At 37.5% G+C, this 22,568-nt stretch overlaps 1 protein-coding gene across 2 annotated transcripts in view; it reads left to right on the top strand.

Annotated features, from left to right (window-relative positions):
- Positions 1–22,568, top strand: part of CSNK2A1 (casein kinase 2 alpha 1) — a 47,780-nt gene that overhangs the window by 5,933 nt on the left and 19,279 nt on the right. The gene's annotated exons all lie outside the window — the stretch shown is intronic.

The raw sequence follows: 22,568 nt of genomic DNA, 5'->3' as shown, positions 1-22,568 counted from the left end.
TGAACAATTTTTGCAAGTTCAGAGATTGAGAACTGATATACTTAGGCATTAGATTTGGTAAGGACTTAGCATTTTAAGGTAATGATGATTGTGATACTTGATTTAAAATGAGAAACTGGATTTGATCCTTGGTCTATCAACAATTCATTGGGTGACCTGAGCCAAGTTTGTTTCACAAGAGTATTAGTGTGTTCATACACCTAAATTTCTTTGAACTCCAAAAATGATAATTTCAAAAGTAGTGTATCGTTTAGTTGTTTCTTAATAGAAATCTAGGCCAGCTAGCTTTTCAAATGAAGGAATTCCTCTAGAATTATTAAGGAAAAGGAACTGCTGTCATTGTAACAAGGGATATATTTGCATTGGATTATAGACAATTGGCAGTTTTTCTTAAATATTTAGTATGTTCCAGGGTAGATAGATACCAGCAGACTTAGTCGTTGACCAAACATTTTTTTTCACATTATGGAAGTCAAGGATTGAGTCCTTTTAAAAGTTTTAAGGTGAATGAATTCACAGTATCGTGCCAGGAGTGGAATTTCACTGGTTTCTACCTATTTTGTGTTTTAGACATAAGAAACCTACTTAGCCTTAGTTGCTATGGTGGGCAAACTTTTCTACATTAGTATTTTATTAGTATTTACATTAGTAATGATAGTATTTTATTGTATAAAAATATTGTTATCTGAAGTGAGGGTTTTAGGGTTAATTACCACGGTATACTTAGAATAATCTTTTATAATTTTATACATGTCACTTCTTAAATACCTTTATGTTGGCCACTTTTTTCTTTTTACACTTTCTGGTCTTGTGGATATTTCCGACTGGTTTTTATTAGCCAGATAACATTTTAATCTGCTTGGAAAAGTAAACACTTGAAATTTATCTGAGCTTATGGCTAATGTGTTAATGGGCATTTCTCAGTTTAGTCTTATCATTAATATTCTACAAAATTTAAGAAAGCAACCCTGTTAAAAATGAATGGGTAAATTATTATCCTAAAAAATTGAATCACATCATATGGGAAAGTAGAGTAGCCATTTTGGGCTATTGAATTTATAACCAGTCAAAGATGTTACTCATTCCACGCACACTGAATGCTTAGTACATTTTAGGTAGGTACTGTGCTAAGGATCTCTAGATTGTCCCTGTCCTCAAGCTTAAAACTGGGGACATTTTGTAATAATGCATATATCGTTCTACAACTTAGTAGTTTTCTGAGGTGTTTTCTTATGAAAACCTCTATTGGCTTTGTATCTCAAGTATAGTTTCTGAAACAGCTACAGAACATTCCATTTTAATAGAATTCTTTAACTGACATTGCTGGTGGGGATAGTTGGAAAGAATTCCAACCTTGGAGTCAGACAGACCAAGTTTGAGGACAGTTAACCTTTCTCAAGCCTAGGTTTTGTCAGCTCGGACAATTGAGATAACAATTACCTTGGACAACTTATTTGTTAATCTCCGTTTCTTCATCTGTAAAATGGGGTTTTGTTGTACTGACCTCGGTATTCTTTTGAAGATTAATAACTAAAAACACCAGATAATGTTATCTCAGGGTTGCTGTGAGGATTAAAGGAGGTAATTTATGAAATGCTGGGTGCCTGGCTAATAGGAGTTTCTTCCCTTTCCTGTCAGTGAAGACGGTGTTCATTGTCGGTGCTGCTTCTCTTTGTTCTTTATTTTCATTTTCTGCTGCCAGGAGTTCTTATTAATAAAGCCTTTTGGCTGGTACTTTGTTTCTTGTAAGGCCTACGGGGTGGGTGAGGTGCTGAATTGCTGCTGTTTAGGGATGGGTCACTATGTAATTCATGGCCTGTGTAGATTGCCTCAGTTACTCACGTACGGTGCAGATTGCTAGAGTGGGTATCTAATCTTGGTGAATATGGGGTTGTCTTGCTTCTAGGTAGAGAAGTGATTCTTCCCATCCCAGACTTGGGGCGAGTTCAGGGTTTTCTCACCTACAAACTTGTGAACCTGGATCAGAGATCTTATTTCCCAATTGTCCTTTGATCATAGTTTAGGAATTACTTGTGTATTGTGTGTTAGGGATATGTTTCAGGAACTTTTTTCTGCATTAACATCTTTATGTCCTCTACTTAGGTGATGCACTAAATTGCTTTCTTGTTTGCTCTGTATTCTTACATTATAGACTCCATAGGTCTAGAGCAAGAATCTGTCTTTATCAGTATTTTAAAGTAGTTAAGTGTTCTGAGTATTTATGACTATGTAGAATGAATACAAATAGCCATCTATCTTGTAGTTTTTCTTCCATGTTTTAAAAATCTTGTTTTTATACTGTGTTGCCTGGTGGTCAGCCCATTCAAATAAGAGAATAGTGAAGACTCCGGATTATTGAAACTCACATCCCCCACCCCTCACCTTGCCTCCAAATTTAAAGCGATCCATTTCATTGTATTACTTATGATAGGCTGTTATTGAATCAGTGTGCAGAATTAGAGAAATAGGGTTGAATTAGTGAAAATAACCTATTTAGGTCTTATTAGGTGCAGATCCTATTTAGGTCTTGAATCCTAAACAGACTTGGGTTCAGATCTGGCTTCTGTAACTTAGTAATCCTGTGCTTTGGGCAGGTCATTTAGCCTCTGGTCCTGTTTATTTCTAAAATGGGAGTGTATATCTCATACCATGCCTGCTCTTAAAAGGCATTCAAATGATAGCAATAATTATTACATCATAAATGCTGGGTTATACTTTAGATTACTCTAGGTTTCAAAGGAAGTTTTTTATCTTTTGGTTCCAGAGGATTGTGGCCAATGGAATAAATTTTCACATTGTGACTTTATTTTGCTTGTGTTGCCTTGTAAAAAGATATACAGATGATGATGTCTTTGCCCATCATTTATTGTATTCTGTATTATTGGGGACAATACTGGACTTCAAACTTATGTCAGGTGTTTGAGGTAGAACTGTATTAATTCAAATCAAACTGCTTGGGTTTTCTTATAGTACTTCCCTTTATTGGAAGACCTCTCACTGTTGCAGTGTTTTTTATGTAACATTGACACTCTGATACCTTTTCTAGTTTAAAGTAGAGAAATAAAATTCACACAGAGGACCCAAATGTTAATGTCTTTTGTTATTCCATACTTGCTGGTTTGTTTTATGAAAATGCTTGAGTGTATTGTCTTTTAAAGCAAGAATGTTGTAAATTTTGCAGTTGGGAATAAAAACAATGCCTGGTGTGATATGATAGGATTGTAATGTCTTAAATGATCCAGTAAGTTTACCTAAGCAGTAACTTAATGAGTTATCAAGTCTTATTGTGAATATTTATATTCCGAATTTAGCCCCTTAACAAGACCAGAAAAAACTTATACTATTGGCCTTGAACAGTTTTCTTGCTTACTCCGTGTGCACGTGGAGTCTTGGGATTTGAAGGTCAGAATGGGTTAAGGGAGCTGTCAAGGAGCTAATTGTTAACCATTTTAACCTGTATCGTTTTCTCCAATTAAAAAAACAACACTTTTTATATGGCATTAGTTTGATAGATGAGAGAGAATATTGTTGGCTGTGGTTACCACCTTAAGTTGAAATAGGAAAGGAGAGGAAAAACATAACTTCATTTAATGTTGCACTCATTTTTACCACTAACTTTTAGTTTTCTTTTGGCTTATTCTTCCAAGCTACTGTTAAGAGGTTTAGTTTGTGTTTATTGTTTTTGGGGTTCTTTTGTGCCAGTCACCTCCAAATAGATGATCTCCCAGAAGAAATGGTTGCTCATTAGTGATGCATCTGGACTAGAAAGCTGCAAAGATAATTGCATAATTCTCAAAATAAGGGGAGTAATGAAATAGTTTTCTTAACCGACTGCATGGATTCTGACTATTTGGCTAGTGATCTCTATAGGTTATTTACACCAAAAATTTTCACCCAGTGCTCTACCGTATCAGGAGGAGTTTTAGATGTGCAGGCTCTGGTCCCTCAGCCCTCCTGTTGTTGTGGGGGGTACAGGGCATCCAAGCTAGTGGCCCTTGCTCTGAAAGTCTTGATCATTAATCCCAGTGTGCCATACAAGTATTTTCTGTTTGTATTTTGACTTTTTAAAAGGCTGTAAGCACTAATTTAGAAAGTTCAGTAATGATATCTTAACAGTTTTAAGACTCAGGAGGCCACCAATCTTAAAATAACTAACCTTGGCTTTAAATTTAGAAAAGACAAGTATCTCTCTGACCCTCGAGTGATTCTCTTTCCACATATAATTCAAGGGATATACTTAAAAATGTAAGACTCTGAATGATGTAAGTTCGGATAGTTGTGGAGAAATTTAAATTCTTATTTTTTAAGCAGTAATGTGAAACAAAAATAAAGTTCCCTTGTGTAAAACCGTTGTCCTCGCCTGACTGACTCTGAATGCCACTGTATCTTTTCTGAAGCTGACATTTTGTTAATCATTCATCAAGCCTGAGTCTCATGGTGGAACTTAAATTGAAGCCTAGGATACATTGTTTTTCCTTCAGGAAAGAATGGGATATACTTAGTTTGAGAAACTTAATTGTTTAATATTTATGTAAGTTATCAAGTTAACCTTTTAAAATGGATATTTTACAGTGTCAAAAAAATGTATGTTTCCTTTTATCTAACTCAGCTATTCTTAATTCTGCTGGGGTTTATAGATTCCTCTAAGCCTGTAATAAAAGCTACAGACCTTTTCTTCAAAAACAAGAAAGAAACCTGCAAATGCCATTTTGTGTATACTTTCAGGGAATTCATGGACTTCTGATCTCACTGATGAACTCCATTTCAGTGTCATAATTTGTATTGTTCAAATAATAGTTTCCCCATTATTTTTTAATACTGTAACACTTGCCTGATTTGTCAATTGTCATAGTATTATTCTTCCAGCAAGGATTTCTGGACCACCTTCTATATGTCAGCTTCTGTGGTAGACTCCTGAGGCTACACTGCTCTCTGCCCTTGAAGCTTTGTAGCTAGAGATGGACGTGGAAACAGTCCAGTGGCAGTGCTAGATGGAAGAGGCAGGCAGAAAGTGCTGTTGGAGTGCAAAGAAAGGGGTCTGGACCATTAGAACTTTTCTGTGAAGCCTTGGTCGGTTCTGTATTTCTTAATTGGCAAAAGGCATATTGTGAACTGCTCCAAGGTGTTTTTTTTGTTTGTTTTCTTAAGTTCTAATTGAACTAGTAATGGAAACTAAATCAAGGAGCAGGGAGCTTACATGTGCTTGTGACTGCATGTGGTAATGCTGAACATTTTCTTTGCCTGAGTGTTTCCCCAGTTAGCCTTCTTAAATACGTGGTTTTAATTAATTAATTATTTTACAAATTCCCATACAGAGAGCAGGGATTGCTTAACTCAGATACCCACAGGATGGATGAGTTGTCCAGGTTTACCTGTGTCATCTCCAGGGGGTGGGTTTAGAGCCCATTGTTGGATAATCACAGCTCAGTAGATAGGAGTAATTTTTGTCAATGTGAATACCAGACAGATAGACCTACCTACCTTTTCTGCTTCCTTCTTTTGAGAAACTGAAAGTTAATTTTTATTTTTTTTAATGTTGGCAACAAAGTCACATTTTAAAATAATTTATTACAAAAAACACATAATTCAACTTAATACCTGATTTACTTGCTAAAAACACTTGTATGAAAAACTTGTACAAGAATGTTCACAGGAGGACCGCCCAGTGGCTCAAGTGGTTAGAGCTCCATGCTCCTAACTCCGAAGGCTGCCGGTTCGATTCCCACATGGGCCACCACAAGGTTGCCAGTTCAATTCCTTGAGTCCCACAAGGGGTGGTGGGCAGCGCCCCCTGCAACTAAGATTGAACACAGCACCTTGAGCTGAGCTGCCGCTGAGCTCCCGGATGGCTCAGTTGGTTGGAGCGCGTCCTCTCAACCACAAGGTTGCCGGTTGGACTCCCGCAAGGGATGGTGGGCTGTGCCCCCTGCAACTAGAAAACGGCAACTGGACCTGGAGCTGAGCTGCGCCCTCCACAACTAAGATTGAAAGGACTACAACTTGACTTGGAGGGAAAAAAAAAAAGAATGTTCACAGGAGTATTATTCATAATGGCTGAAAAGTGGAAACAACCCAAATGTCCATCAGCTGATGAACAAAATGTGGTATATCCTTATAGTGTGTTTAGCCATAAAAAATGAATTAACTGTGCTGCAAATAAAACTGCAACATGGATGAACCTCGGAACCATGCTAAATGAAAAAAGCCAGACACAGAAGGTCACATATTATATGATTTCATTTATATGAAATGTCTAGGGTAGGCAAATCCATAGAGACAGAAAGCAGATTAGTGGTTGGGAGGAGGGGCGGGGAGTGTTAGGATGACGGCTGTGGGGTATTGGGTTACTTGTTTGGGTGATGGAAGTGTTCTGGAATCAGATAGTGGTGATGATTGCACACTGTGAATATACTAAAAACCACTGAATTGTGTACTTTAAAATGGTGAATTTTGTTACACGGATTTTACCTCAATTTTAAATGGGGGGTGCAGACTATATGAGCCAAATAGGACATGTGCAGAGGGTGCCAATAAATATATATACACATTTTAAGAAAGGAAAAAGTGTATAGAATTGTAATACAATGAATGACACCAGCATTCATTTGATATACATCATCTTTTGAGCGAACGTCATACATGTTGCTACCGTAATTCAATTCAACTTTGAAAAGTAATATATAGATAACATCTCTTAAAATGTGTACATTTTTTTGGCACCCCCGGTACGTTTGCTAGAGCAGAATGAATAGGCTGTGGATCTAAACAGACTACTTTTAAATCACCACCTTTTTGTGGTATTGTAGAGATTATTCAGATTTGCCTTCTGTAAAATGGGAAAGATATTACTGAGGTCTTGGACTTGTTTGGTTTAAAAGTGATCAACATAAATCCCAAGAAGCAGTGACTGACCCACCAAATGCATTCACAAACCTTTGTAATTGGAAGCCAGCCAGTATTTGCTATCCTTGGTTCCAGCCTATTTTTCAGTGTTGGTAAGTTTAGGACAACCCACCCTATTAGTTAATGCTTATCCATCACCTATAGGAAGTATGGTTGTCTTCTGTGTAATCTACCTCCATGACAGTAAAGGAGGGAGTGAAAGAGGGTATTAATCCATATATTCTGCAGTTTCCTCACAAATTAGATAGGTTAAGTGACAGATCCAAGCTCATATTTGTTCTTAGTGGTTCCAAGGTTCATGTCTTTCAGAGTACTGACCTGTTTCTGTAGCTCTAGCAAGGATTACTGGGCACTGTGCTCACCACATATAAATCACACAGCTTCAGAAAAGCTTATGGCCTCAAAGAAACCAATGGTTTCCCATCTCATTGGGAAGTAATAGTATGACCGTTTTCCCTCTGCTGTTCGTGATAGGTGTGATAACATTTGTGTGTAAGACCAAAGAGCATATTTAAAATCAGCTACAGATCAGCTATCCATGATACAGCCAAACTGCTTTTCTTAATTTTGAACAGGAGATGGTCCCTATGTAAGCAAGGTTAATGTTGGCCAAAATATTGTCTGCTACTACTGTCTTGGTTCCATAAGGTTCTTCGAACATTTATGGAGCACCATGCTAGGCGCTGTGATAAATGCAGGGCATATACCAAGAGAAATCAGGGTCCAAGTAGGGCCTTGAATTCATAATCTACTGAGAGAGAAGTATATAAACAAACCACACGTGATAATGTAATGAATATGTGGAGGGCTTTGGCTCCGCAGAGGAAATACTTCACTCATTTTGGAGAGGTATGGAAAGGCTTCATTGTGGATGTAAAATTGAACTGATTCTTGAAGGGTGAGTAGGAGTTCTCGTAGCAAGCAGTATTGGAGGGCAGTGTAAAGAAGGGGTGGCGGGAGTATGTTCAACACTCATTTGCGTAACATTTTAAAAGTTTGTAGCTTTTTAAGTGTTTTGGAAGTATAAAGCTGTGCAGTACAAACGTTAAGATAGAACACAGGTTGTAAAGTGCTACCCAGACACTGACTGAACTGGTGATGGGGCTCGTCAGGGTTTTCGTTTCTGGTGTCAGTGCTGGTCAGTCTTTTTCCTCTAAGAATGTCACATTTACTGGCATCAAGTTGTTTATGTTATCCTGTGTTTTAGGACACCACATATGATAGGATTTTCCCCCTTTTTAAATTTTATTTTCACAACTGACATACAGTGAAATTGATTCCTCTTTGTGTGTACAGGTCTATGAATTTTAACGTGCAGATTCCAGTAGCTGCCATGACAACCAGGACACAGACCCCTGGTGCTCACACCCAATCTCCCAACCCCACTTTCTTACCACCACTATTCTGTTATCAGTTACTATACTTTTATCTTTTCAAGAATATTATAAATGTAATCAAACAATACATAATATTTTGAAACTAGCTTTCACTTCACATACTGCTTTTGAGATTCGTCCAAGTTGTGTCAACGGTTAGCTCCTTTTTATTGCTGAGTAGTATTCCATTGTATGGATGGACCACAGGTTGTTTATCCATTTAGTTAACATTCTTTGATTATGAATAAAGCTTCTGTAGATGTACGTGTATAGGCTTTCGTGAACATGAGTTATTTCTCTAGGGTAAATTCCTATGCTTGGGATTGCTGGGTCATGGGAAAAATGTAATTTTAACTTGATAAGAAAACTGCCAGACTTTTCAGAATAGCTACACCATTTTGCATTCCCCCAGCAATGTATGAGTATTGTTGCACATCCTCTCTAGCACCTAATATCATTATTATTTAACTTGTGGTTTTGAAATAATTTTAGATTTACGGAAGAGTTGCAAATGTGGAATCCTCATACGCCCTCCGTTCAGCTTCCCCTAATGTTCACGTTTCCCATAACCATGTCACTTTATTAAAACTAAGAAGTTAACATTGATAACAATACTATTAATTATGGACTTTATTTGGAGCTTACCAGTTATGTTCTTTTTCTGTTCCAGGATCCAGTCCAGGACATCACATTACATTTAGTCGTCCTGTCACCTTAGTTTCCTCCAGTCTGTGACAGTTTTCAGTCTTTCCTTGATTTTTCAAGACATTGACACTTTTAGAGAAGACTGGTGAGATTTGTAGAATATCCTTCAGTTTAGGTTTGACTGGTCTTTTCTCATGATTAGATTGTGGTTATGGATATTTGAATACCAAGAAATGACTGTCCTTCTCATCACATCGTATCAAAGGTATATGATGTCAACGCAACTTTAAAGATGAGTGATGTGTAGATAGTGGCTGCCAGGTTTCGCCCCTGTAAAGTTACTCTAGCTTCCTTTCCATACTTACCTCATTAGAAGGCCTTTCCTAAGTCCAAACCACCTTCAAGGGGCGGAACACAGCTCCACCTCCTCGAGGGAGGCTTATCGGATCGTTTTTGGGTATATGTTAAAACCACTGTAGTCATTAGTATTCCGGAGGAGATACTTAGAGGCTGTGCAAATATCCTGTTTCTCCTAAAAGTTTTACTCAAAAATTGCGGCATCTGTCAGTAGATCTTGCCTGCAGCAATTACTCTGCCGGTATAATGGTGATTTTCTACTTCTTTCGTTCTACATGTATAAGTTGGAATTCTTATTAAGGAAGATTTAAAAATGTTATTTAGTCTATATAGTATGGACTCGTGGATATTTTCTTTGGGATTACAATCTAATACTATCATTGTTTTATTATTCACTTTGCTCAAGCTTTGGCAGTTGGAGCTCTTTTCATGTTGGCTCCCATGCCCCTTCTACTGCAGGATTTGCCAGGCTGTCTTGTATTTTTCCTGCCTCATCTTTAGAAGCAGCCATTTCTCCAGAGAGCCCTTGTTCCTTTTATTGGAGAAAGGTATTGAGAAACCAAGATTGGGGCACTAGTTATTCCCATTGCTACTTACTAACACTGCTTCTGGATGCTCTCAGTGGACAGACTAGGAATTTGCACCCATTAAATCCACTCTTTGTGATGTACAGTTCTATGGGTTTGAACAATGCTTACAGTAATAAATTTTCCTCTACAGTATTACAGAGAACAGTTTTATTGCCATGGGCAGTCACCCATCTTATCTCTGTCTTTATGGTTTCGCCTTTTCCAGAATGTCATATAAGTGGTGAAAATTCAATACATAGATTTTGGGATCTGGCTTTTTCATTTAAAGTATATTTAAAATTCATCCATGTTGTACAAATCAATAGTTTGTTTTCCATTGTGTGATTGTACCACTGTTTGTGTATCCATTTACCTGTTGGAGATCTTGGTTGTTTCCATTTTCTTGCAATTATGAATAAAGCTGTGATCAAAATTCTAATGCTGGTTTTTGTGTGAACATAGGTTTAAGTTCACTTGAGTAAATACTTAGGAGTGGGTATGCTGTGTTGTATGGTTAAGTGTATGATTAGCTTTATAAGAAACTGCCAAACTGTTTGCTAAGGTGGCTATATGAATTGTGATTAAAAATACGGTGAATGTTTAAATTTTAAAAAAAAATTATTATAGTAAAAGACACATTGCCATTAATCCCTCTCAAATACTCACCCGTGTTTCGAACACACTTATCCCATCTTTCTTGCCCCTTTCTGAAGCAGTTCTGGAGGTCCTCTTTCGTGAGTGTCTTTAGTTGTGCTGTCGTGGCTGCCTCGATGTCTTGAATCACTTTGACTTTGGGGAAGAGCCAGAAGTCGCCTGGTGCCAGCTCCGGTGAATAAGGTGTATGAGGACACACCATAATGTTTTTATTGGACAGAAATTGCCGTACCAGAAGCAATGTGTGACACGGAGTGTTGTCATGATAGAGGATGAAACCGTTTGCCCATTTCATGTTAATACATTGTTCATGATCCATGATTTGCGGCACACTTTAACACAGCTTCTCTCAAGCATAGCTCACACCCAACTGACTGAACAAGTGGAAACTTGTCACACACTGTGACTAACGCGCGCACACACTCGTGTATCTTCTGTGAAATGTCATCAGATCTTTTGCTCATTGTTTAATTGGGGTTTTTTTGTTTGTTTAATTTTTTTGTGTGGTTTTGGTTTTTTGTGTTTTTTTAAATAAATTCTATTGGGGAATATTGGGGGACAATGTGTTTCTCCAGGGCCCATCAGCTCCAAGTCCAGTTGCGGTTTTCAATCTTAGTTGCAGGTGAGCAGCCCACCATCCCATGCGGGAATTGAACCAGCAACCTTGTTGAGAGCTTGCTCTCTAACTATCTGAGCCATCCTGCTGCCCCTAATTGGGTGTTTCGTTGTTGTTGAATTCTTTATATATTATAGGTTTAACTCCTTTTTTATATCAGGTATGAGGTTTTAGTTGAAGTTCATGATTTTGCATATGGATGTCCAAATTTTCCAAAACCATTTAAAGAAAAGATTATCCTTTCCTCATTAAACCATCTTTGTCAAAAATCAATTGGCCATAGTTGTGTGGGTCTATTTCTATACTCTCCATTCTGTTTTCATTGATCTGTTATCCCTTTGCCAATATCACATTAATTTAATAACTGTAGCTTTGTAATAAGTCTTAAAATTGGATAGTGTGATTCCTCCAGCTTTATTTTTCTTTTTCAAAATTGTTGTGGTTTTTCTGGTTCAGTTGCATTTCTTTTTTATTCCAGTCTGGCAGTCTTTGTCTTTTATCTGGATAATTTATTTCATTTATATTTAGTATAATTAGCCATATTTCTGTTTAACTTTCTCTGTCTTATGTTGAGTTTTTTCTTATCTTTTCCTACTATTCTTTTGGATTCTTCTTATTCCATTTCTCTCCCCGCCCCCTTCTGGTTTGGAAATATAGTATTTTTGTTCTGTAAGTAAATGCCATCATAGATGTTACAATTTGGAGCCCAAACATATTGAAGTCTAGTATTAATCAGTAGTCAATGTTTATTTGAACTTTTCTATAAATTTTCCCTTTTTGCTCCTTATTTTCTCATTTAAACATACCCAATGGGATTATTGTTCTTTATCTTCTTTCTTTAGAGATATTTACTGGATACAGAATTCTAATGTGGCAGTTTTTTCCTCAGCACACTGCAAGTATTAAACTGTCTTGGTTTCATTTGTTGCTTTTGGAAAAGCAATTGTTCTCATGTTTCTATGAATGTAATCTGTCTTCTCTGTTTGCTTTTCAGATTTCTCTTTGGTTTTTGGTTTTTGTTATTGTATGCTTAGTTGTAGATTTCTTTTTATTTGTTATTTGTTGGCTTCCGGAATGTGATTGTGTCTGATTGCTTCTGGGAAATTCTTAACTGTTATAACTAATGTCGCCTTTGCCCTGTCCTGTTTTCTTTTTCTCTTCTACCAGTTAAAAATATCAAACTTTTCATAGTATTATTCCTCTCTTATTTTTACATAGCTTTGACTTTTCTGCTACATTGTGGATAATTTCTAGCCTATTTTTCAGTTTATTAGTTTTCTCTTCAGCTTTGCTTAGTCTACTGTTAAATCAATCCATTTCAAGTTTTTTGTTTCTGAAAGTTCTATTTTGTTCTTTAACTTTTTGAAATCTGTTACTTTTAGAAATATCCTGTTCCCTGTTGATATTCTGAAACTTATAAGCATACTTGTTTCATAGTTTGAATCTGGTTAAGATCAGAAGTGTCTGTGGGTCTTTCCTGTTGTCTGTTTTTCTGCCAGTTTTTAATCTTGGAGTCTTTTCCTTCAGTGCGTCATTATCTTTGATTACAAGCTGGATGTTGTATTTGAAAAGTTACTTGTAGGAATTGTTTGAGACCCACACGTACATAGCAGGGTACTTTTCTCCACACAGAGCTTACTTACTCATGTCAGGTGTCTGGACGTTACTGGTCCAGAGACCACTTTAAAACAAGCTCCGTATCTGATATTCCCCCCAAAGGGCTGTAATTCTTCCCTGGAACTTTACTCCCTATTCACTGTCAGCCTAAGGATATCACTCTCTGAACTCTCACCTTTTTATGGAGTTCTCCTTTTAGACTCTTCACTTTGTGAGGGCCCTAGGCTTTTTTTTCTGTTAGAATAAATTCTTATTTTCAGGGATCAACAAAGCCCTTTGGGCTTCCTTCGTTGTTTGCTTGCTTCTCTGGGTTCTCATTTTCTCTTCACTTTTGGCTATAACTGCTTATCTGTTTTAAGAATGAGAGACCGAAAAGGGGAGAAGGTGTGTGTGTGTGTGTGTGTGTGTGTGTGTGTGTGTGTGTGTCATTTTTTTAGTTGTTCACAGTGGGAAGGTTGACCCAAATAAATTAGCCCACCATTGCTGAAAACAGTAAAATTATTTGTGAAAATCTTGTTTTTGTACTTTGAAAGCTGAGAAGCTCTAATCACCCATTCAAGTATCATCTACACCCCCAAGTTACTTGTCCTTTTTAGACATCATGCTCTGTGACCTCTGCAGTAAAGCTGATTTGTATGAGGAGTGGAGAAAGGAAGAGAATGAGATCTGAATTGCAATGAATGTGAATTAATGATTTTTTTTTTTGAAGACACACACAGTAACAGCCGAGTAGAGTGCACTAGTATTCCCCAAATCAGATATAAAAGGGTTGTTGATCTGATGTGCTTCTCAAGGGGATTACAAGGTGTGTCAGCCTTTGGTAATTTCAGGGTCAAAATTACAGGTCTTTAAAATTCTTAACTTGCCTCAAGTATTGTGCTTTATAATTTCTTGTTTTAGTATTCATGTGAGTACTTCCTGCGCAGTTTTCAAAATTAAGCTCAGATGGTTTTTTTTCCCCTGACAGTTTTTCCCCAAATATTGAGGTACTCCATAAATATTTGCTGAATGAATGACAATAGGTTGGTGGGTAACCTGCATTCCCTTTGATGCCTGCAGAGCACCCAGACTTAATTCTTTCAAGCACTGATCACTTGAGATTGTAATGGTCTGTTTTCTTTGTCAGAGGGCAGAGATATTTTCTCTTCATTCTCCAGGGCCTAGATAGAGAATCCCTTCTTGGCAACAGGCACACATTTCCTGGTACATAGTACATGTTCAATAAATGCTTATTGAGTGAACATTCTGCTCTTGATTTAAAAGGAGGAGAGAATAATCATGTTGTTTTGTACACCTGAAACTAATTTTTAAAAAAGGAGAGTATTGGAAATTAAGGCCAATATGGACATTTGAAACAAGTTTTACAGAGTATTAACTACATTTTTGTGTTCACATGGCCTTCTAAGCAGTCCCATGTTTGAAACGGAAAAAGGCAAGATTTTGTGACTCAATTCGTCTGCTTCTACAAGGGAGGAACATATACACAGTTTTTCCCCGAGTCCCACAAATCCTGTTCTCTCTAACCAGTGTATGCTGATTACTAGGAAAAAGAGGTCATTCTCTCCAGCAATGTTAAAAGTGTTGTTTTCCTCATATAACTGCTTTTCCTCTCTCCAGGCAGTCCTCGGTTATGCAGAGTGTAATATAAGCACATTCCTCATTCTTAATTTTTTTAAAGATTTTATTGGGGAAGGGGCACAGGACTTTATTGGGGAACAGTGTGTACTTCCGGGACTTTTCCAAGTCAAGTTTTTGTCCTTTCGATGTTAGTTGTGGAGGGCGCAGCTCAGTTCCAGGTCTAGTTGCCATTGTTAGTTGCAGGGGGCACAGCTCACCATCCCCTGCAGGAGTCAAACTGGCAACCTTGTGGTTGAGAGGACGTGCTCCAACAACTGAGCCATCCAGGAGCTCAGCGGCAGCTTGTTGACTTCATTCTAGTTGCAGAGGGCGCAGCTCACTGGCCCATGCGGAATCGAACTGGCAGCCTCGTTGCCCAGAGCTCGTGCTCTCACCAACTGAACCACCTGTTTGCACTTCCTCCTATAGCACATTCTTTGCTATAGAAATCTTTGTCCTGTCTGGATGGTTATGAGATCTTGTTCATTCACTATAATTGATCTATGGTTGCCAGGAGGTGTTTTTTTTTAAGATAAAGACCCTAATAAACATTAGGGTTACAAGAACTAAAATATGTAATACAGTTTGAAAATGGACTTAGCTTTTTAAAGTTCTGAAATAATCTTTTACAGTTCTAATACTAGAAAATTCATTCTCTAAAAATACATTAGCGCAAGTGACTAATCAGACTTGTGCAGTTTTCTGGTGTTAGACCATTTCCTAAACCTCTAATTTTCTCTTTAGTTGCCAGATTGAAAAACAGAAATCACGTGGAATAGAAGAGATTAGAGGGAGAGACTGAAGAGTGCAAGACGGGTTTTTATTGAAATTAATTAAATCTGTTACATTCCGTTTTATGTCAGTAAACTCTGTCAACTCTGATTGTGGCAGTGCGTATTTTAGCCTTACTGTTTAATGGAGTTTTCATTTCCTTGCATTTCATAAAGAGCAGATCAAGCAGAGCCATGTAATTGGCTTTGGTTATAGTTGTGGTCTGATTTTAGTAGGAAAAATTTTGTTGACAAGATAATTTTTCATAGTTGATTGGCTTCTGTTGGTTAAACATTGAACAAACAAAATGTAGCCATGTCTTCACGGTCAATCTAAAGGCTTTTTAGAAAGAAGTAGTGATCTGAAATGGTTAGCTACTAAAGTTAACACCTCCTTTATGCAGTTACACAGGAACTGTAAGGATTAAGGAAATGGAAATTATTAGGAAAGGTAATACTTTTTCTGTAAGTCAGATTTTCAGGTGTACTTGTATGATGAGCAGTGGAAAGGAGAATTGACCTTTCAGGATATTCAGCACTTAGGCACTTTTCCAAACTTTCAAATAAGCTGTTACAAAAACTGCTAAAGTAAAGCTTCTCCAGTATTCTCTTAATTTTAATTGTTGCGGGGAGACTAGTCTTCACTGTGGCCCTGTTATTTAACAGAAAAAGCTGTAATAATGGGAGGGAGAGAGAGCAAAGGGAACAATTACTCAAGAATCCTTGACGTGGTCTTCCAGTTCCCCTAGATGTGTACCAGGGGACCAGAAGTGTTTAGGGCACCCTACGTTTTGGAAGCAACTTCATTTTCTTTTCATTTTTTTAAAAAAATAAACCACCGTTGATTTATCAACAAGTAAAATTTACTGTGCGTCCTACAAAACGCAAAGCCTTTGAGCTGTGTACTATAAAGTAAAAAGATAAATCAGACGTGATCTTGACTCGGGGAGCTGAGAGTCTAATAGGGAAATTAAGATTTAAAGACTACTGTATACGAGGTGTAGAAAGTGTTAAGTTCTATAGGAATGAAAAGACTTGAACCTTGAAGGTCAGCCGACTTGACTTGGAATCCCAACTCCATGTCTGCTGGAGATTCTTGGTCAAGCTACTGAGCTTTACTTAGGCTGTTTTCTTAATCTGTAGATTGGGGAAGGAAATGCCTGCCTCGTAGAATTGCTGGGAGGGTTAGATATTTAAAGCTGAGAAGCTCTTTCAGCTCGACTTGTGATATGTAATTGCTTATTTGGTATCCTTTTTAATGTCTAAAAGCTATTTTAACCTCATGTCCAAAACCTGACTTGTGAGCTCTCTTCCAGAATGTTTTCTATTTCCGTGAATGGCATCAACAGTCTATCTAGCCAGAATTTAAAACTCAATCTCCCGCTCCTTACCCCATTATCTAATCCACCCAGAGCTATTTATTTTACACCACAAAGTTTGTTCCACATAGTAGTCCGCTTCCCTCCATTTCGACCACCATAGGTCAAGCTTTCATCATCATCTCTCTCACACAACAGCCTCCTGTCTCTCCTTAGCTTTAGTCTCTCTACCTGTCCCATACCCGGCCAAAGCAGACTTTTGAAAATTACATCTTGGGTCACTTTTCTGTTTAAAACTATTCAATGAATTTCCAGTATCCTTAGTCTGCAGATAAATTCTTAAAGGCGTATTTGTATAGACGTATTTGTTCTGCCTTGCTTGTTATTATATTCCCAAAGCCTAGCATAGTAGTACTTTTTCATACTATAGGCTCATATATTTAAGGGATGAAAAAGGAAGGAATGTATGAAAGAACCAAACCAATAATTGAGAAATTTAGGCTGTCCCTCCCTGTATTTCCTTCCTGTTGGGCGGCATGTGAATATACATGCATATTTTCAGAGGTGCAAGTGAAATACTGTTTCTGAATAAAATGTTTATCTTTGATGATGTCTTTTTCCTGTCTTCATGGCCCCTCTTTATTCCCATCCCATCACCCTCCCTCAGCCCTCTTTGCACCCTTTTATTGATCTGAAGTGGCCAAGAACCCATTTTCTTCTCCCCGTACAGTTACTGAAGGCCACCCATTTCAAATTTGTGTGATTGCCTCTCTTACTCTAAGGTGATTATTTGGAATGCCTGAGTTACGTGAAGCAGCCTTTTAGGGTACTGCAAAATACTTGTCCTCCCAGTGGAGAATCAAGTCCACCAGTTCATAAAGTAGGTTTCAGCTGATGAGACACAAAGCTGCAAGGGTCAAACAAGTACTTGAGTCTCAGGGGTGAAGTCTTGCTCTGCTCTTCACAGAGAATGCCGAGGCCTTTAGAGAGCAGAGGAAGACTGGATGGTAAGCGTGTGACAGATACTCATGGGCTAGGAAATGGGAGTTGGGAGATACTTTCCACGTGAGTCAGGTGGTTTAAAGGAGAAGTGAGATCTCATTCTGTAATGTCATGTCTACCTATGAGTTGCCCTCAGAGGCTGAGAAGTATTTTAAAGAAAACTGAGGGTGAAGACTATATAGTCTTTTAAAGATAGATTTCTGTTTATTAGTTTTCATTAAGGAACTGTGGCACAGTAATAATCTAATAATAATTTACATGTGTTTGGTGTTTCTGAGCCCTTTCTGGAAGACACTCTCACTTGATCTTCTCTTCAGTCTGCAGGTGCAGTTAGGCAGGTTTCATAAGTGAACCAAAGCTGGAAGAAGCCCAACAGAGGTCCACTTAGGGATTTGAAACCAGGACTCCACTGCTTGTTTCATCACCCTATTGCATCTGATCCCAGTTACTAAATTTGTGTTGATTTACAAACTTCTTAAGCTGATAGGGGAAGGGCTTTGAGATCCACAGGTAAAGGTTGTCTTCTAATAAGGTTTAAAATAGCAACCAAAAGAATAAAATACTCATAAAGGAATATCAGAGACCAAAGAGAAAGGTACTGTTTTTATCAGATAAGAAGCTAAGAATTTAGCAGTTGAGTATCATTAAAAGTCATAAATACCTAGGGACAATATTTCTACTGGTTTCAACTGTTGTCATACTGTTTTGGCTGTTTGTGTACACACACACACACACACACACACACACACCCATATACCCATACCCATCTTCTCAGTGTCTTGGTGTCGTCAATGTAGACATAATAGCCCCCCAGAAGGGAGCAGTCCTATAGCATAAATGACCTTGTTTCTTTGGAAAGAACAAAAGTTACCATCAGTATCTGCTTTCTGGTTTTTTGCTTGTTTGTGTTTTACACTTAACTGATACTAGGTAAAGGTAAATTAGGTTCCTGTCATCCTGATTGTTTTATAAAACCAAGGAATGAATATTTGGAAATAATTTTAAAGACTGTTTTCGTTCACTTTTAATAACTATTTGAATAGTTTTATTGTTTTTGGTCTATTTAAATTTATACTCATGGGACCCCAGTGTTGAACAGAGGCAAGTTACAGGGGTTTTATGAATGAGAGATTTCATGAGTAGATAATACGAGGTGTGATCAAACAATACGGTGAATGTTTAAATAAAAAAAAAATTATTATAGTAAAAGACACATTGCCATTAATCCCTCTCAAAATACCCGTGTTTTGAACACACTTATCCCATCGTTCTTGCCACTTTCTGAGGCAGTTCTGGAAGTCCTCTTTCGTGAGTGTCTTTAGTTGCACTGTCATGGCTGCTTCAATGTCCTGAATCATTTTGACTTTGGGGAAGAGCCAGAAGTCGCCCGTTGCCAGCTCCGGTGAATAAGGTGGCTGAGGACATACTGTAATGTTTTCATTGACAAATTGCCGTATACCAGAAGTGATGTATGACATGGAGGGTTGTCATGATGGAGGATGATTTACAGCACACTTTAAAATACACCTTCTCTCAGGGTGGCTGGTTAGCTCAGTTGGTTAGAGCATGGTGCTCGTAACACCAAGGTTGCCGGTTCAATCCCCGCATGGGCCACTGTGAGTTGCGCCTTCCTTTAAAAAAATAAAAAACTACTTAATAAAATAAAAAATAAAACACACCTTCTCTTAACCATAGCTTACACTCGACTGCCCCAAACACAAGTTGAAACTTGTCACACCCTGTTATTAAGGTTCCAAACACCGCTTCCCGTATTGAAGATCCCTGCTTTTCTGTTGGATGGCGCTCGGCAGCAGCATTTACCGTATTTGTTGTTCACAACAGAAAGGCTATGTTTTACAGCGGTATCACTTCACGTGTGGCAATTTCTGTCAAATAAAATCATTACTGTGTGTCCTCATCCACCTTGTTCACCTGATCTGGCACTGGGCAACTTCTGGCTCCTCCCCAAAGTCAAAATGACCTTGAAAGGTAAATGTTTTAAATTGACTCAGGGACATTGAGCAGCCACAACAGCGCAACTAAAGACACTCACGAAAGAGGACTTCCAGAACTGCTTCAGAAAGTGGCAAGAAAGATGGGATAAGTGTGTTTGAAGCAAAGGGGGTTATTTTGTGAGGGATTAATGGCAATGTGTTTTTTACTGTGATAGATTTTTTTTTAAATTGAAACATTCACTGTAGTTTTTGGTCATACCTTGTACGTGAATCTTTTGATCTCATGTATTGTGGGGGAGTATCACTGATTGTGTTTATCATACTTCCAAGTACAGCATTAATCCCCAACCCAGTCTCTCTTGCTCTCTGAACGCTTCAAGCCACTGAAACCATGGGCATAAGAAGACATCTCTTCTGGCTTCTCTCCTTTGGGTATGGTAGCTAAACTCCATCTTCAGTACAACAATGGAAAGACATGGAGTTGTTGTAAACAGGTCTCTAGAGCTTTCACATAGGCACTGTTCTAAACAGTTTACATTCATTAACTAACTGAATCCTCATCACAAACCTATGAGGTAAATATAGTTATCCCTATTTTATAGTCTGGTTGAATGTCAGCTCTTTTACCTGTGTGTCCTTTGGCAAGTTACTTAACCTTTCTTCAGTTTCCTCATCGGTAAAATGGGGAAAATGATAACTTTTCTCACAACTTATGTGGTGAGGAGTAAATGAAATCCATTTAAAGCACATAGTGAATGTACATATCTTGCTGGCACATAGTGAATGAGCACTTGTAGATGTTAGCTGTTGTAATCTAACTAGTTTATGAGTGTAGGACAAAAGAGATTACTGTCACAACAATCAGGATTAAGTAGCTATGTGATTGTGGGTAAATTGTCTGGTTTTCTTATACCCATTTTTTAAAAACCTTTTATTTGGAAGTAACTTCAAATATGCATGAACAAAAATAAAAATAATGCAGATAAAGACACTAAACAAAAGATAAACAAAAGACAAAATAAATTGGACTTCCATCAAAATTAACTTTTGTGCATCAAGGGACACCAACAAAATGAAAAGGCAGCATACCCAATGAGAGAAAATATTTGCAAATCGTATATCAAGGAATTAATAACCAAAATATGTAAAGAACTACAACTCGACAATTAAAAAAAAACAATTAAAAAATGGCAAAAATCTTGAATCTCTCCAGAGAAGGTATATAAATGGCCAATAAGCACATGAAAAAATGCTCAGCATCACTAAGTATTAGGGAAATGCAAATCAAAACCACAGTGAGATACCACTTTACATCTATTAGGATGGCTACTATAAAAAAATAAATACTGGCAGGTGTAGAGAAATTGGACACCTTGTGCATGGCTGATAGGAATACAAAATGATGCAACCACTGTGGAAAAGAGTATGGTGGTTCCTCAAAAAATTAACATAGAATTGCTATATGATCAAGCGATTTCACTTTGGGTACATACCTAAATGAATCGAAAGCAGGAACTCCAAAAGATATTTGTACACCAGTGTTCATAGCAGCACTGTGTACAATAGCCTAAAGATGGAAAGAATCCACGTGTATATTGAGGAATGAATGAATAACCAAAACATGGTCTATGCATACAATGGAAATATTCAGCCTTAAAAAGGAAGGAAGTTATGGCATATGGTACAGTACGGATGAACTTTGAACACATGCTGAATGAAATAAGCCAAACATAAGAGGACAAATATCCTATGATTCCACTTAAATGTAGTACCTAGAGCAGTCAAACTACAGACAAAAAAAAAAAATAGGGTGGTAGTTATAAGGTGCTGGGGGGAGAAGAGTTGGTGTTTAATAGGAATAGTGTTTCAGTTTGGGATGATGAATAATCCTAGAAATAGAGGGTGTGGTGATGGTTGCACAGAAGTGAATGTACTTAATGCACCTGAACTGTACACTTAAACGTGGTTAAATTGGTGAGTTTTATGTATATTTATTCACAATTTTTTAAAATATGTTTCAACAACAACAACAAAATAGTACGAAAACCATCTGTATCCCCTTTAGCCAGATTTACCTGTTATAGTATTTTATTTACCCCATTTGCTTTGTCGTGTGTGAGTGTGCTCTTAAGTATACCTAATCTATCATCTAAATTCCAGTTTTATCATTTGATCTTGATAGTATTGTTTTTTAATAACATTTCCCCCCTCCAGTACAGGATACAGTCTAGGATAGGACATTGTGTTTAGTTGTCATGTCTTTTTAGCCTTTCTTTGTCTTTTATAATACTGACATTTTTGAAGAGCACAGCACCACCCTCACCCCACCCCTCAATAGAATCGTCCTCATTTTCTGTTTGTCCAGTGTTTCCTTTTAATTAGATTGGGGTTACACAGACTTGGCCAGAAAACTGCATAGGTGATGATGTGTTCTCCTCAGGTTATGGCATCTGGAGACTTGATACATTGTTAAAGGCATTGTAACAGGAATCAACAAATGCTATGGGAAAAGGAAACAGTTTATCAATTTGATAGAAAGCATATTTCTAAAATTTCACCAGTTTTCTCTCAAATTTTGCATTAGTTCAGCCAATATGTATTACAGGTTTCTGCCAGTTTTTATTAAGCTTGCTACTGTATTAAATCAAGAGGAAATTACTGATTTCTGTTTTTTAAATTCAGTGAAATCAAGTGTGGCTTTCAAATGGTGACCAAGGGTTTGCTGATTATTACATAAGGTTCCCAAATGATTTGGATCAATATAAAATGACATTGAACTTCAATGTATGAGTCCTTATTCCCCCTTCCTGGTTTTATCAAGTATTAGTCAGACTGATGGTTTGTACTCTTGGCTTTGACACAATTCCAGAGCCTTTTAGCACACCTACTTGAGCTGCAGAAAGTTGCTGAAAGGAAAGTACTATTCTTGCCAATATTTTTTGTAGAATGTGTAAGTGCTAGTAATGCTGATGGGTCTACCCTCAATGCCATTTTTCCCTTCCAGGCTATCTTATAAAGAGCATCCAAACTTTAGACGAGGAAGTAACAAACTACTTTGCAGAATAGGATTAGAGCTAATACGTGTTTGAGTTTCTTGAGGTTGTGTTTTGGGGTGTTTTTTGTTGTTTTTTGTTTTTGTTTTTTTCATGTTACAGGAAACACTGTGGT

This window comes from Rhinolophus hipposideros (assembly GCF_964194185.1).
Source record: "Rhinolophus hipposideros genome assembly, chromosome: 22".
Lineage (NCBI taxonomy): Eukaryota > Metazoa > Chordata > Mammalia > Chiroptera > Rhinolophidae > Rhinolophus > Rhinolophus hipposideros.
Note: the sequence above shows the minus strand (reverse complement) of the source record. Positions and strands in the feature narration are given on the sequence as shown.